This window comes from Scyliorhinus torazame, chromosome 12 (genome assembly GCF_047496885.1).
Source record: "Scyliorhinus torazame isolate Kashiwa2021f chromosome 12, sScyTor2.1, whole genome shotgun sequence".
NCBI lineage: Eukaryota > Metazoa > Chordata > Chondrichthyes > Carcharhiniformes > Scyliorhinidae > Scyliorhinus > Scyliorhinus torazame.
Genome location: NC_092718.1, coordinates 157,089,057 through 157,102,544, shown reverse-complemented (window position 1 = coordinate 157,102,544; position 13,488 = coordinate 157,089,057).

Genomic DNA, 13,488 nt, shown 5'->3' with positions numbered 1-13,488 from the left:
GATCTTGGTCTCTTTCAACCCAGGAGTGTTTAGTAAGCAGTAGTGTATGATAGATAGTTCTCAGTATCGTTAGTATTTATAGCTGTGAATCAGTTAATACATCAATATTTTATTACTTGATTTCTAAAGTTAGTTCTGTAGAGTGTCAACCTCCGATTTATAATAAATTAGTTTGCTTAAGTTGAAGGCTCGTGGTTTCTTCAGGATCTCACCATTTGACCATCTTCATCAACAGCAACTCGTAACAATACATATTACTAGACCCAGTAATATAATATGGTACCAGAATAGGCTACAGAAACTACCGAGAACAGAATAGTAAGATTAGAAAAGAAGAAAACATTTTGCAGCTATTCGGCAACAGAAGCACACCTTCTGAAAAAACCTTGATGATTCCCAGCTCGATGGACAGAACAGAAGCTTCTGCCTTAAATAATGCCACAGATGGTCGTAAAATAGTTCTGTTACTAACTATGGCAGGTCCACACGTGATATAGATCTACAATTCATTTCAATACACCGCGGGTCAAGACAAAACAAGGGTTGAAGTAATCCTTGAAAAATTTGATAGCCATTGTAAGATTCAAACCAATGAAACGTTTGAGCACGACATATTTAAGAAGAGATTGCAAGGAATGGATGAATCCTGTAACAGCTTTGTAACAGATTTCGGGCTGGTAGCACAATCCTGTAACCTTTCTGCACTTAATGATTCAATGATTCGTGACCAAATAATGTTTGGCATCACTGATGAACATTTAAGGGAAAGATTACTAAGGCAAAAAGAATTGACTTTAGAAATCGCTCGAGAAATGTGTTTGGTTCATCAACAATCAAAAAATCAGTACCAAGAGTATTTTCTCCGTCAAAAGGCGCAAAAATTCCCCACGAGGCAGAGTGTGTAAAGGCAGTGACGCAGATAAGATGCATCTTTCGAGCGACAGCCATCTTGCGAGTGCGTATTCTAACTCCCCACATGCGCACTTTGCTCAGAAATGCGAGATGGCCGAAAACCGAGGCGGTCGTGCGTCACAGCGTCAATGCAATGACGTGTTCAAGGTGTGGAACCTCCCACTTTCAGAAAATATGCCCTGCCAGAGGAAAACAATGCTCACAGTGTGGCAGGGTCAATCATGCTGCACAGTGCAGATCTACACTTGCATTTAAATTTTCCAAACCGATTTCAAGGCAGATGTTCGAAGTGTACAATCAAAAGAAGAAGAGTTAGAGCAAGATTTTTCAACAGTTCTGTTACTAACTATGGCGGGTCTAACACATAGTTAGTTCCTGAAAAATACATTCTTTGTAGGGATCATTGACAAATATAAAAACTCCACTGAAGTAACTTCGCCGACCAAATCAATTCATTCCATTACTTCCGATACTGAATGGAGCACAGAGATCAAAGTAAATGAATGCCTAATCAATTTTAAATTGGACATAGGCGGGTCAGCTAACTTGCTATCCAAGCTCGACCTCTCAAGGCTCAAGCGACCGTCAAAAATTCTTTCAGCTGTCTGTAAACTAACAGACTATACTGGCAATGCTATCTCGTCAATGGGATCGTGCTATTTAGTTGTTTCCAACAAGGATTTTTTTTTTAAATTAAAAAAATAATAAATTTAGAGTACCCAATTCATTTTTTCCAATTAAGGGGCAATTTAGCGTGGCCAATCCACCTAGCCTGCACGTCTTTGGGTTGTGGGGGCGAAACCCACGCAAACACAAGGAGAATGCAAACTCCATCCAACAAGGATATTGAAACAAACTAAGATTTGAGATTGTCAAGTCAGATAAATTGTCACTCTTAGGTGCACAAGCCTGCAAGGAGCTATGCCTAACACAGCGCATTCATACTGCAACTTTGTCTCGTCCTGATCTACAAAAGGATATCCAAAGAGTCCTTGATCAATATCCAGATGTATTCAAAGGCATGGGCACTCTACCATTAAAGTACAATATTTTACTTTGATTGGATGCTAAACCTGTAGTACATCCACCAAGGAGAATTCCTGCTCCACTAAGAGAAAGATTGAAGTTGGACTTAGAAAGGCTACAACAACAAGGTATGATGTCAAGAGTCACTGAACCGACTGACTGGGTCAGTTCATAGAACATAGAACAGTACAGCACAGAACAGGCCCTTCGGCCCTCGATGTTGTGCCGAGCTTTGACTGAAACCAAGATCAAGCTATCCCACTCCCTGTCATTTTGGTGTGCTCCATGTGCCTATCCAATAACCGCTTCAAAGTTCCTAAAGTGTCCGACTCCACTATCACAGCAGGCAGTCCATTCCACACCCTAAACACTCTCTGAGTGAAGAACTTACCTCGGACATCCCTCCTATATCTCCCACCCTGAACCTTGTAGTTATGCCCCCTTGTAACAGCTACATCCACCCGAGGAAATAGTCTCTGAACGTCCACTCTATCTATCCCCCTCATAATCTTATAAACCTCTATTAAGTCGCCTCTCATCCTCTTCCGCTCCAAAGAGAAATGCCCTAGCTTCCTCAACCTTTCCTCATAAGACCTACCCTCCAAACCAGGCAGCATCCTGGTAAACCTCCTTTGCACCCTTTCCAATGCTTCCACATCCTTCCTATAGTGAGGTGACCAGAACTGCACACAATATTCCAAATGTGGACTCACCAGGGTCATGTACGGTTGCAGCATAACCCCACGGTTCTTAAACTCAAGCACCCTGTTAATGAATGCTAACACACTATAGGCCTTCTTCACGGCTCTATCCACTTGAGTGGCAACCTTCAGAGATCTGTGGACATGAACCCCAAGATCTCTCTATTCCTCCACATTCCTCAGAACCCTGCCATTGACCCTGTAATCCCCATTCAAATTTTTCCTACTAAAATGAATCACCTCGCACTTAGCAGGGTTGAACTCCATCTGCCATTTTTCGCCCAGCTCTGCATCCTATCAATGTCTCTTTGCAGCCTACAACAGCCCTCCACCTCATCCACTGCTCCACCAATCTTGGTGTCATCAGCAAATTTACTGACTCACCCTTCAGCCCCCTGCTCCAAGTCATTGATAATAGCTGTCTACACTGCTGAAGCCACCTCCCTGGATTTTTGTTGGATACAGGTTGGAAGTTGTTTTCTATTATACCATGCCTCTGTACGGACGTTTGGATGTTTTTGATGCTGCGCTGGAACCAGTACACACAACGGATGCGTTACTATTTCCGGGCAAACAATATCACTGAAAACGAGCGCCAGGTGGTCATATTGCTCACCGCCTGCGGGCCGCATACGTTTGGGGTGATTAGGAGCCTTACGTACCCAGCTGCGCCGGACACCAAAACGTTTGACGAACTTGTGAATATAGTGAGGCAACACTTTAACCCAACCCCGTCCACGATAGTCCAGCGTTACCGGTTTAATACCGCTGAGAGGACCCCTGGAGAATCCCTTGCCGATTTTTTTTATCCAGGCTACGCGGGATTGCGGAATACTGTGACGATGGTGAGACCTTGTCAGAAATGTTACGCGACCGTTTGGTTTGCGGTATTAACAATGCAGCAACCCAGAGAAAGTTGTTAGCGGAGCCAACATTGACTTTTCAACAGGCAATACAAATAGTCTTGTCCCGAGAGAGCGCAGAGCGAGGAGTACAGGAACTACAAGGAATGGAAGTGCATGCCTTGGGGCGCAACCCTTTCCGCCCAAAAACGTCCCCCCGCACTCCTGCGGTACCTTGGGCGAGGCAACGACCGGACCGACGCCACTGGCCATCGGACATTCCTCCCCGAAGGGAGCCTTCTCCAGAGCCAATGGATGAGGAACCATGTCCGTGTCAGACTTGTAGGCGCCGACCCCGTCGCGGACGGCGGTCCTGGGGACGCCAGAGGCGCCGTCGTTCCGACCGAAACTGGGACCAGCCCAGGGGCCGTAACTGGGACCAGCCCAGAGGCCGTACCTTCCATGTGGATGAACCTGCGGCGACCACACCTGAGGACGTGGAGACGGAGGACGACTGCCTGCAGCTGCATTGTGTGGCAGCTCCCCGTGTGGCCCCCATTAAGGTGACAGTACGGGTCAATGGCCACCCGCTGGAGATGGAGTTGGATACTGGTGCAGCGGTCTCCATGATCGCCCAGAGGACATTCGACCGCATCAAGCAGGGTATACAGACCCTTACATTAACTGACTCACAGGCCAGGTTGGCCACCTACACGGGGGAACCACTGGACATTGCAGGAACTACAATGACCCCTGTTGTCTATGGTTGCCAGGAGGGGCGTTTCCCACTTATCGTAGTGCGTGGCCATGGGCCCAGCCTGTTGGGTCGGGACTGGTTGCGCCATTTGCGGTTGCAATGGCAGCACATCCTCCAAACAGTTTCTGGAGGGTTGACTGAGGTGCTAGGACGATACCCAGAGGTATTCCAGCCTGGTTTGGGGAAAATAAAAGGGGCCGTAGCCCGTATCCAAGTTGAACCAGGAGCCACGCCACGCTATTTCCGGGCGCGCCCAGTGCCTTACGCTTTGCTCGAGAAGGTAGAAGGGGAGCTCACTCGTTTGGAGAGTTTGGGTATTATCAGGCCCGTCCGTTTTGCTGACTGGGCAGCACCATTTGTACCAGTAATGAAGCCAGATGCCACAGTTCGCTTGTGTGGCGACTATAAACTTACAATGAACACAGTTTCCCGACTCGACCGATACCCAATGCCACGCATAGAGGATCTCTACGCGAAACTTGCAGGTGGACTCTCATTCACAAAATTAGATAGGAGTCACGCCTACCTGCAGTTGGAGCTGGACCCTGCCTCCCGACCATATGTAACAATTAACACACACCGGGGCCTGTATGAATATACACGGTTGCCCTTTGAAGTATTCTCTGCCTGCGCAATTTTTCAACGTGTTATGGAGGGCATTTTGAGAGGTTTACCACGTGTGGCTGTCTACCTAGATGACGTGTTGATTACAGGGACGTCGGAGCAAGAGCATTTGGAAAATCTGGAGGCTGTCCTTAGACGCCTTTCGGAGGCTGGAGTCCGTTTACGTCACACAAAGTGCGTATTTCAGGCAAAAGAAGTAGTCTACCTAGGTTATCGGGTGGACCGCGAGGGTCTGCACCCCGTCGCAGAGAAGGTGCGTGCAATTCAACATGCCCCCACCCCGACTGACACTTCGCATCTTCGTTCTTTTCTCGGTCTCGTAAACTATTATTGGAAGTTCCTCCCCAATCTGGCAACTACGCTGGCCCCCTTGCACCTGCTGCTAAAGAAAAATCACACCTGGGTTTGGGGTCAGCCGCAAGAAACCGCTTTCCGGCGGGTAAAGCAACAATTGTCGTCTCGGTTACTAACCCACTGTGATCCGGGAAAGCCTTTGCTCGTCACACGTGATGCATCCCCGTATGGTATTGGGGCTGTCCTGTCCCACAAGATGGAGAACGGGGCCGAGCTACCGACAGCTTTCGCCTCCTGCAGATTGACTGCAGTGGAGAAAAAGTACGCGCAGATCGAGAAGGAGGGCCTGGCAGTGGTTTTCGCGGTGAAACGCTTCCACCAGTATGTGTACGGCCGCCATTTCACTATCGTGACTGATCATAAGCCCCTGCTGGGACTCTTCAGAGAGGATAAGCCGATACTGCCCATTGCTTCTGCACGGATCCAGCGCTGGGCTTTGTTGCTTGCTGCATATGAGTATTCTCTGGAGCACAAACCTGGTACGCAGATAGCAAATGCCGACGCACTGAGCCGATTGCCTTTATCGACCGGCCCCATGTCGACCCCCACGACCGATGAGGTGGTTGCAACCCTAAATTTTATGGACACCTTGCCTGTCACGGCATCACAGTGGACCCAGACGGAGCCAGTCTTGTCAAAGGTTCGGCACATAGTCCTGTATGGTGGGCAGCACAGACAGCTCCCAGGCGAGTTGCGGGCATTTTCCTCCAAGCTGTCAGAATTCAGCGTGGAAGACGGCATCCTCTTGTGGGGGACGCGTGTGATTGTCCCGGAAAAAGGCCAGGAGCTGATATTATCAGACTTGCACAATGGGCATCCGGGCGTGACCAAGATGAAAATGATGGCCCGGAGTTATGTCCGGTGGCCAGGCCTCGACACCGACATTGAGAAGGTGGCCCAAAACTGCTCCATTTGCCAGGAGCATCAGAAGCTTCCGCCGGCCGCGCCCCTACATCACTGGGAATGGCCAGGGCGGCCTTGGGCATGCTCATATGCAGATTTCGCAGGCCCTTTTCAGGGATCCGTGTTCCTTCTACTAATTGACGCCCAGTCCAAATGGCTGGAGGTGCATAAGATGCAGGGGACAACGTCCTGCGCAACAATTGAAAAGATGCGTTTATCATTTAGTACGCATGACCTCCCCGAGGTGCTGGTCACGGATAATGGCACTCCATTCACGAGTGAGGAGTTTGCTAGGTTTACAAAGATGAACGGCATCCGCCATATCCGCACTGCCCCTTACCACCCGGCTTCAAATGGGTTGGCAGAGCGTACAGTGCAAACATTCAAAAGAGGCCTAAAGAAGCAGTCTTCCGGATCAATGGACACGAGACTGGCTCGCTTTTTGTTTACGTACAGGACCGCCCCCCATGCAGTGACTGGGGTAGCTCCCGCAGAACTAATGGGCCGAAGACTTTGCACCCGCCTTAGTATGGTCTTCCCGGACATTGGCGCAAAAGTACGGCGCACACAAGAACGGCAGGGACAGGGACTGTCTCGGCATCGTCCGATTAGGCAGTTTGCGCCCGGTGACCCAGTATTCGTGTGGAATTTAGCTGGTGGTGCCCAATGGGTTCCTGGTGTAATCTTTCGCCAAACGGGCCCTATATCTTACGAAGTGCAAGCCCAGGGTCGTCTCCAGCGAAAACATGTAGACCACATCCGGTCCAGAAGATCATCCACTCAAAAGATTCCCCGCCCCCGGAGCTCATTTCAACAGCCGCAAAGACCAGAGACAAGGGAAGGTAGTCCTCAAAGTCTTCCACTGGTGCCTCACTCGAAGCCTGCGCAGGTCGTTACCGGACCGAATGGAGATAGAGACGCTGACATGACGGAGGCAGCAGACTCTGACTCCGAGATGGAGACACAGGATGCATCAGAGGGGGAATCCTCGGGTCCACAGGCCGTGGATGTACAACCGCGCCGTTCATCACGGAAGCGCCGGTCTCCGTCTCGTTATACGCCACCTGATCCAGCGCCGCGTGCAAATGGCGTCCGGCCTGCGGCCAAACTAGTTCGACGCCTTCCTTCGCCAGGGTCTTCGGTGGATTCCTTGGACTTTGTGGGGGAGGGATGTTATAACCTGCCTACTTACGATTGGCTGGGGACTAATGACTATCCCACAATCCTAGGGGAGTATGAACTTCCCCAATGAGGGGGGCGGAGAAACTCCTAGTATAAACAAGCTGGCCAGTTCAGGAACCAGCAGGAAGGAGAAGGTAGCAAGGGAAGTTACTGCTACTGTTATGTATATATTGTTATAGTAAATAAACATTATTTTGTACCCTTAAAACTCGTGCTGGATTCTTCGTGGCCCTTACAAAAGTTACCTCCTCAAAGAATTCAATCAAATGCCTTATTAAAATCCATGTATATGACATCAAATGCTCTACCTTCATCTACACACTTAGTTACCTCCTCAAAGAATTCAATCAAATTTGTGAGGCAAGACTTAACCTTCACAAATCCGTGTTGACTATCCCAGATTAAGCTGCATCTTTCCAAATGGTCATAAATGCTATCCTTCAGGACCTTTTCCATTAACTTACCGACCGCTGAAGTAAGACTAACTGGCCTATAATTACCAGGGTCATTCCTATTCCCTTTCTTGAACAGAGGAACAACATTCGCCACTCTGCAGTCCTCTGGCACTATCCCCGTGGACAGTGAGGACCCAAAGATCAAAACCAAAGGCTCTGCAATCTCATCCCTTGCCTCCCAAAGAATCCTAGGATATATCTCATCTGGCCCAGGGGACTTGTCGACACTAAGGTTTTTCAAAATTGCTAATACATCCTCCCTCAGAACATCTATCTCCTCCAGCCTACCCGCCTGTATCACACTCTCATCCTCAAAAACATGGCCTCTCGGTGAGCACTGAAGAAAAGTATTCATTCAACGCCTGTTCTATCTCTTCTGACTCCATGCACAAGTTTCCACTACTGACCTTGACCGGCCCTAACCTCACCCTGGTCATTATTTTATTTCTCACATAAGAGTAAAAAGCCTTGGGGTTTTCCTTGATCCGACCCGCCAAGGACTTCATGTGCCCCCTCCCAGCTCTCCTGAGCCCTTTTTTCAGCTCATTCCTTGCTATCTTGTAACCCTCAAGCGACCCGACTGACCTTGTTTTCTCATCCTTACACACTCTTCCTTTTTCCTCTTGACAAGACATTCAACCTCTTTTGTGAACCATGGTTCCCTCACACGGCCATTTCCTCCCTGCCTGACAGGGACATACCTATCAAGGACACGCAGTATTTGTTCCTTGAACAAGCTCCACTTTTCATTTGTGCCTTTCCCTGACAGTCTCTGTTCCCATCTTATGCTCCCTAATTCTTGCCTAATTGCTTCATAATTACCCCTCCCCCAATTATAAACCTTGCCTGCTATATGGCCCTATCCCTCTCCATTGCAATAGTGAAAGACACCGAATTGTGGTCACTATATCCAAAGTGCTCTCCCACAAACAAATCTAACACTTGGCCCGGTTCATTACCCAGTACCAAATCCAATGTGGCCCCACCTCTTGTCGGCCTATCCACATATTATGTCAGGAAATCTTCCTGCACACACTGTACAAAAACTGCCCCATCCGAACTGTTTGACCAATAGAGGTTCCAATCAATATTTGGAAAGTTAAAGTCACCCATGACAACTACCCTGCGACCTCCACACCTATCCATAATCTGTTTTGCAATTTCTTCCTCCACATCTCTATTACTATTTGGGGGTCTATAGAAAACTCCTAACAACGTGACCGCTTCTTTCTAACTTCAGCGCTTATTTCCTCAGTAGGCAGATCCCCCTCGAAATGTCTTTCTGCAGTCGTTAAACTATCCTTGATTAACAATGCTGCTCCTCCACCTCTTTTACCAACTTCCCTACTCATACTGAAACATCTATACCCTGGAACTTCCAACAAACATTCCTATCCCTATTCTAACCATGTCTCCGTAATGGCCACAGCATCGTAGTTCCAAGTACCAATCCACGCTCCAAGTTCACCTACCTTATTCCGGATGCTCCTTGAATTGAAGTAGACACACTTCAACCCACCTTCCTCTCTGCCGGTACACTCCTGCGACCTTGATACCCTCCTCAGTACCTCACTACTCTCAACACTGGCTTCTTGACTACAGCTTGTTTTCCCTGACAAATTAGTTTAAACCCCCCTGAAGAGCCGTAGCAAATTTCCCTCCCAGGATATTGGTGCCCGTCTGGTTCAGGTGCAAACCATCCTGTCTGTACAGGTCCCATCTTCCCCAGAATGTGCTCCAATTATCCACGGAACTGAAACCCTCCCTCCGACACCATCCCTTCAGCCACGTGTTTATCTGCACTCTCTCCCTGTTCCTCAACTAGCCAGCACGTGGCACTGGCAAAAAACCAGAGATGACAACATGGTTTGTCCTGGCTCTCAGCTTCCACCCTCGTTCCCTAAATTCCTGTTTTAAATCCCCGTCGCTTCTCTTACCTATTTAGTTGGTACTGATGTGTACCACGACTTGTGACGATTCTCCCTCCCCCTTTAGGATCCTGAAAACACGGTCCGAGATGTCCTGGACCCTGGCACCCGGGAGGCAACATGCCATCCGTCAGTCTCTTTCGTTGCCACAGAACCGTCTATCTGTCTCTCTAACTATCGAGTCCCCAATAACTATTGCTCTCCTGCTCTCCCTCCTTCCCTTCTGAGCCACAGGGGCAGACTTAGTGCTGGAAATCCGGTCACCGTGGCTTACCACTGGTAGGATGCCCCCCTCAACAGTATCCAAAGCAGTATACTTGTTACTGAGGGGAACGACCACAGGGGATCCCTGTACTGACTGCTTCCTCCCAGCCCCTCTCACCGTCACCCATCTATCTTCATTCTTTGGAGTAACTACATCCCTGAAGCTACTATCTATGACCACCTCTGCCTCCCGAATGATCAGAAGTTCATCCAGCTCCAGTTCCCTAACGCAGTTTCTGAGGAGCTGGAGATGGGTGCAATTCCCACAGGTGAAATCAGCAGGGACACTGACGGCATCCCTCACCTCAAACATTCTGCAGGAGGAACATTGCACTGCCTTCCCTGCCATCCCCCATAGATAACCTGCAGATAAATCAAGAAAAGAAAGATAGAGCTTAACTGATATTCACTCATCCCCTTAGGTTCGAGGAGGTGGAAGGGTGGGGGATACTACAAGTGTAGTGTCTCGGGTTTAGCAACCACCCAACTTAAATACAGGTAAAAATAAAACACTTAAGCTGATTCCCAAGCGCCCTCTCTCTCTCCCGCTCCCGGAAATGAAGGCCGCTGGAACCTGGGGATAAGTTTAAGCACCTACCTGATTAAAGTTCGATGGTTTGTGTGAAGAAACTGTCAGGATCTCAATGAGAACATCACGAGGGAACACTATCCAATCTCGAAGTGAGAGGAAATCACAAGCGAAATGGTGAATGCTCGCATCTTTACCAAGTTAGAAGCATCGCAAGGTTTCTGGCAAATTCAATTGGAAGGCTCGAGCAGAAAGCTCTGCACCTTTAATACCCCGTTTGGCAGATTTTGCTATAACAGGATGCCTTTCGAAATTATCTCTGCGTCTGAAATATTCCACTGCATTATGGAACAGATGATTGAGGGAATAGACGGTGTTCGTGTCTACGTAGATGGCATTATCATATGGTCATCAACACCAGAAGAACATGTCTCAAGACTGAGGCAAGTATTTCAACGCATACAGCAGTATGGGACCCAGCGCCAAAAACGGCGCGGATCACTCCGGCGTCGGGCCCCCCCAAACAACGCAAATTCTCCAGCCCCGAATGGGCTAGCAGCGGCTTGACGCCATTCACGATGGCGTCACCCGACGTGGACGGTGACGCCACCCCAGAAGACGCGACAAGATGGCCGCCCGCCACGCAGCCCCGAGGTTCCAGGAACGCGACATCGAGGCGCTCCTGGACGCAGTGGAGGAGAAGAGGGAGTCCCTGTACCCCAGACATGGCCGCAGGGTCGCCGCACGCCTCAGCCGGCGTCTGTGGAGGGAGGTGGCAGAGGCCGTCAGCGCTGTGGCCCTGACACCACGGACAGGCACCCAGTGCCACAAGAACGTGAACGACCTCATCAGGGCAGCCAGGGTGAGTCCCAACCCCTCCCTGCCCGATGTGCGGCACACCCCCAGGTGAAACCAACCCTCACCCTAACCCCTGCACCATACACGCAACCGATGGCGTGCATTCATATACATGTCTAACACTGTTGCCTTTTACCCCTGCCACCCACCTGCCCCCCACAGGAGAAGTGCGCGGCACAATAGGGAGCATGAGAGGACTGGAGGGGGCCCAGCTGATGAGAGGCCACTCACCGTACATGAGGAAAGGGCCCTGGAACTGGCTGGCGGACCTGAGGACCGGGAGGTTGCCGATGCAGAGGTCGGGGGCCCACCAGCAAGTGAGCCACCGACAGCCTGTCCCCATATCCCCTCTTCCCCCATATCGCCCATATCCCCCCCCATATCCCCCCTCCTCCATATCGCCCATATCTCCCCCCTCCCCCATATCCCCCCTCCCCCATATCCTCCCTCCCCCATATCACCTGATCACCGCCTGCGTGTCTAACCATGCATGCTTCATTGTGTATCGCAGGAGCAAACGTCGAGGCACCCATCCCCGCAGATGCCGACCGCCCGCAGGATGCCCCAGGGCGACCACGGGAGACGGAGAGACCCGAACCCTCTGGCACGCGACGTCTGCAGGTTGCCCCAGGGCGACCACGGGAGACGGAGAGACCTGGAGCAATCGGGAGAGGACGCCCCCGTCTCATGGGGGTGCGGCGACGCAGGCGTCTGCCACCCAGCAATGAGCGGGACAGCCACAGGCCCCCGTCGCAGCTGAGCCATGAAACCACTACCCAGGACAGCCCTACCCAGGACAGCCCTACCCAGGACAGCCCTACCCAGGACAGCCCTACCCAGGACAGCCCTACCCAGGACACCCCTACCCAGGACACCCCTACCCAGGACACCCCTACCCAGGACACCCCTACCCAGGACACCCCTACCCAGGACACCCCTACCCAGGAGACCCCTACCCAGGAGACCCCTACCCAGGAGACCCCTACCCAGGAGACCCCTACCCAGGACACCCCTACCCAGGACACCCCTACCCAGGACACCCCTACCCAGGACACCCCTACCCAGGAGACCCCTACCCAGGAGACCCCTACCCAGGAGACCCCTACCCAGGAGACCCCTAGCCAGGAGACCCCTAGCCAGGAGACCCCTACCCAGGAGACCGAAATACAGGACAGTGACACAGAGTGGATGGGTGGAGACGAACTGCCACCCCAAAGTACCATGGACTCCGAGTCGGACGATGCGCACAACACAGCCGTACAGGTACAGCAGGTGGAGGTACAAGCAGCAGAAGGGCCGGGAGGTCGGAGGGCATCCTGGCGCAAGCGAACATCTGCCGCCCAGATGGATCCCGGGTTCCTGGAGTTACCATACCCACCCATAGCCCCGATGCAACCACCGAACCTGGGACGAGCGAAGAGGGTGACGGCCGGCTTGCAGCGGCTGCAGTCACAGGTGGAGGAGTGCACCCGCGTCCAGGAGCTGGGAGTGGTGCCGGTCATGTGTGCCATCCAGGCCGACACCGCACGGGTGGCATCCGCGGTGGAGGCAATGGGTGCGACGGTGTCTGACATGGGGAGCAGTATGCGAGGTCTGGGGCTTTCCGTGCAGGCGGCGTCTGTGGCCCAGGACATGGCTGTCCTCTCACAGGAGGCCATGAGCCAGCGGCAGATGGCAGAGGCGCTCAACGCCATGGCCCTGTCTCAGCAGGCAATGGCCCAATCCCTGCAGGCCATGGCCCAGTCTCAGCAGGCCATCGCTGAGGGCATCGGCGCCATTGCCCATGTGCTAGCAGGCGTCGCACAGTCACAGACAGGGATGGCCAGCTCCATGGCTGCAAACCTGCAGACCCTTGTCGATTCTAGCACAGGCCTCCAGGACTGGCAGCGCCAGGTGTCGGACGGGCGTCGGATGGCCGGACCGTTCACACCTCTGACCCATGTCGAGGCCTGGGGGCGATTGGGCACCCCGAGGGAGGAGGAGTTGCTGGCGCCTGTCTCTGGTCCCCCTGTAGGGGAGGTCCAGGAACACTGCAGCACCTCGGACTCCCTCCCCCCCCTTCCGTCCCAGGTGCATCAGGTGGGCAATGGGCAGGACAGGCTGGCAGCTCGCCATCCCAGTCGCCCAGGCCACAGCCTGCCCCATCTATGCCA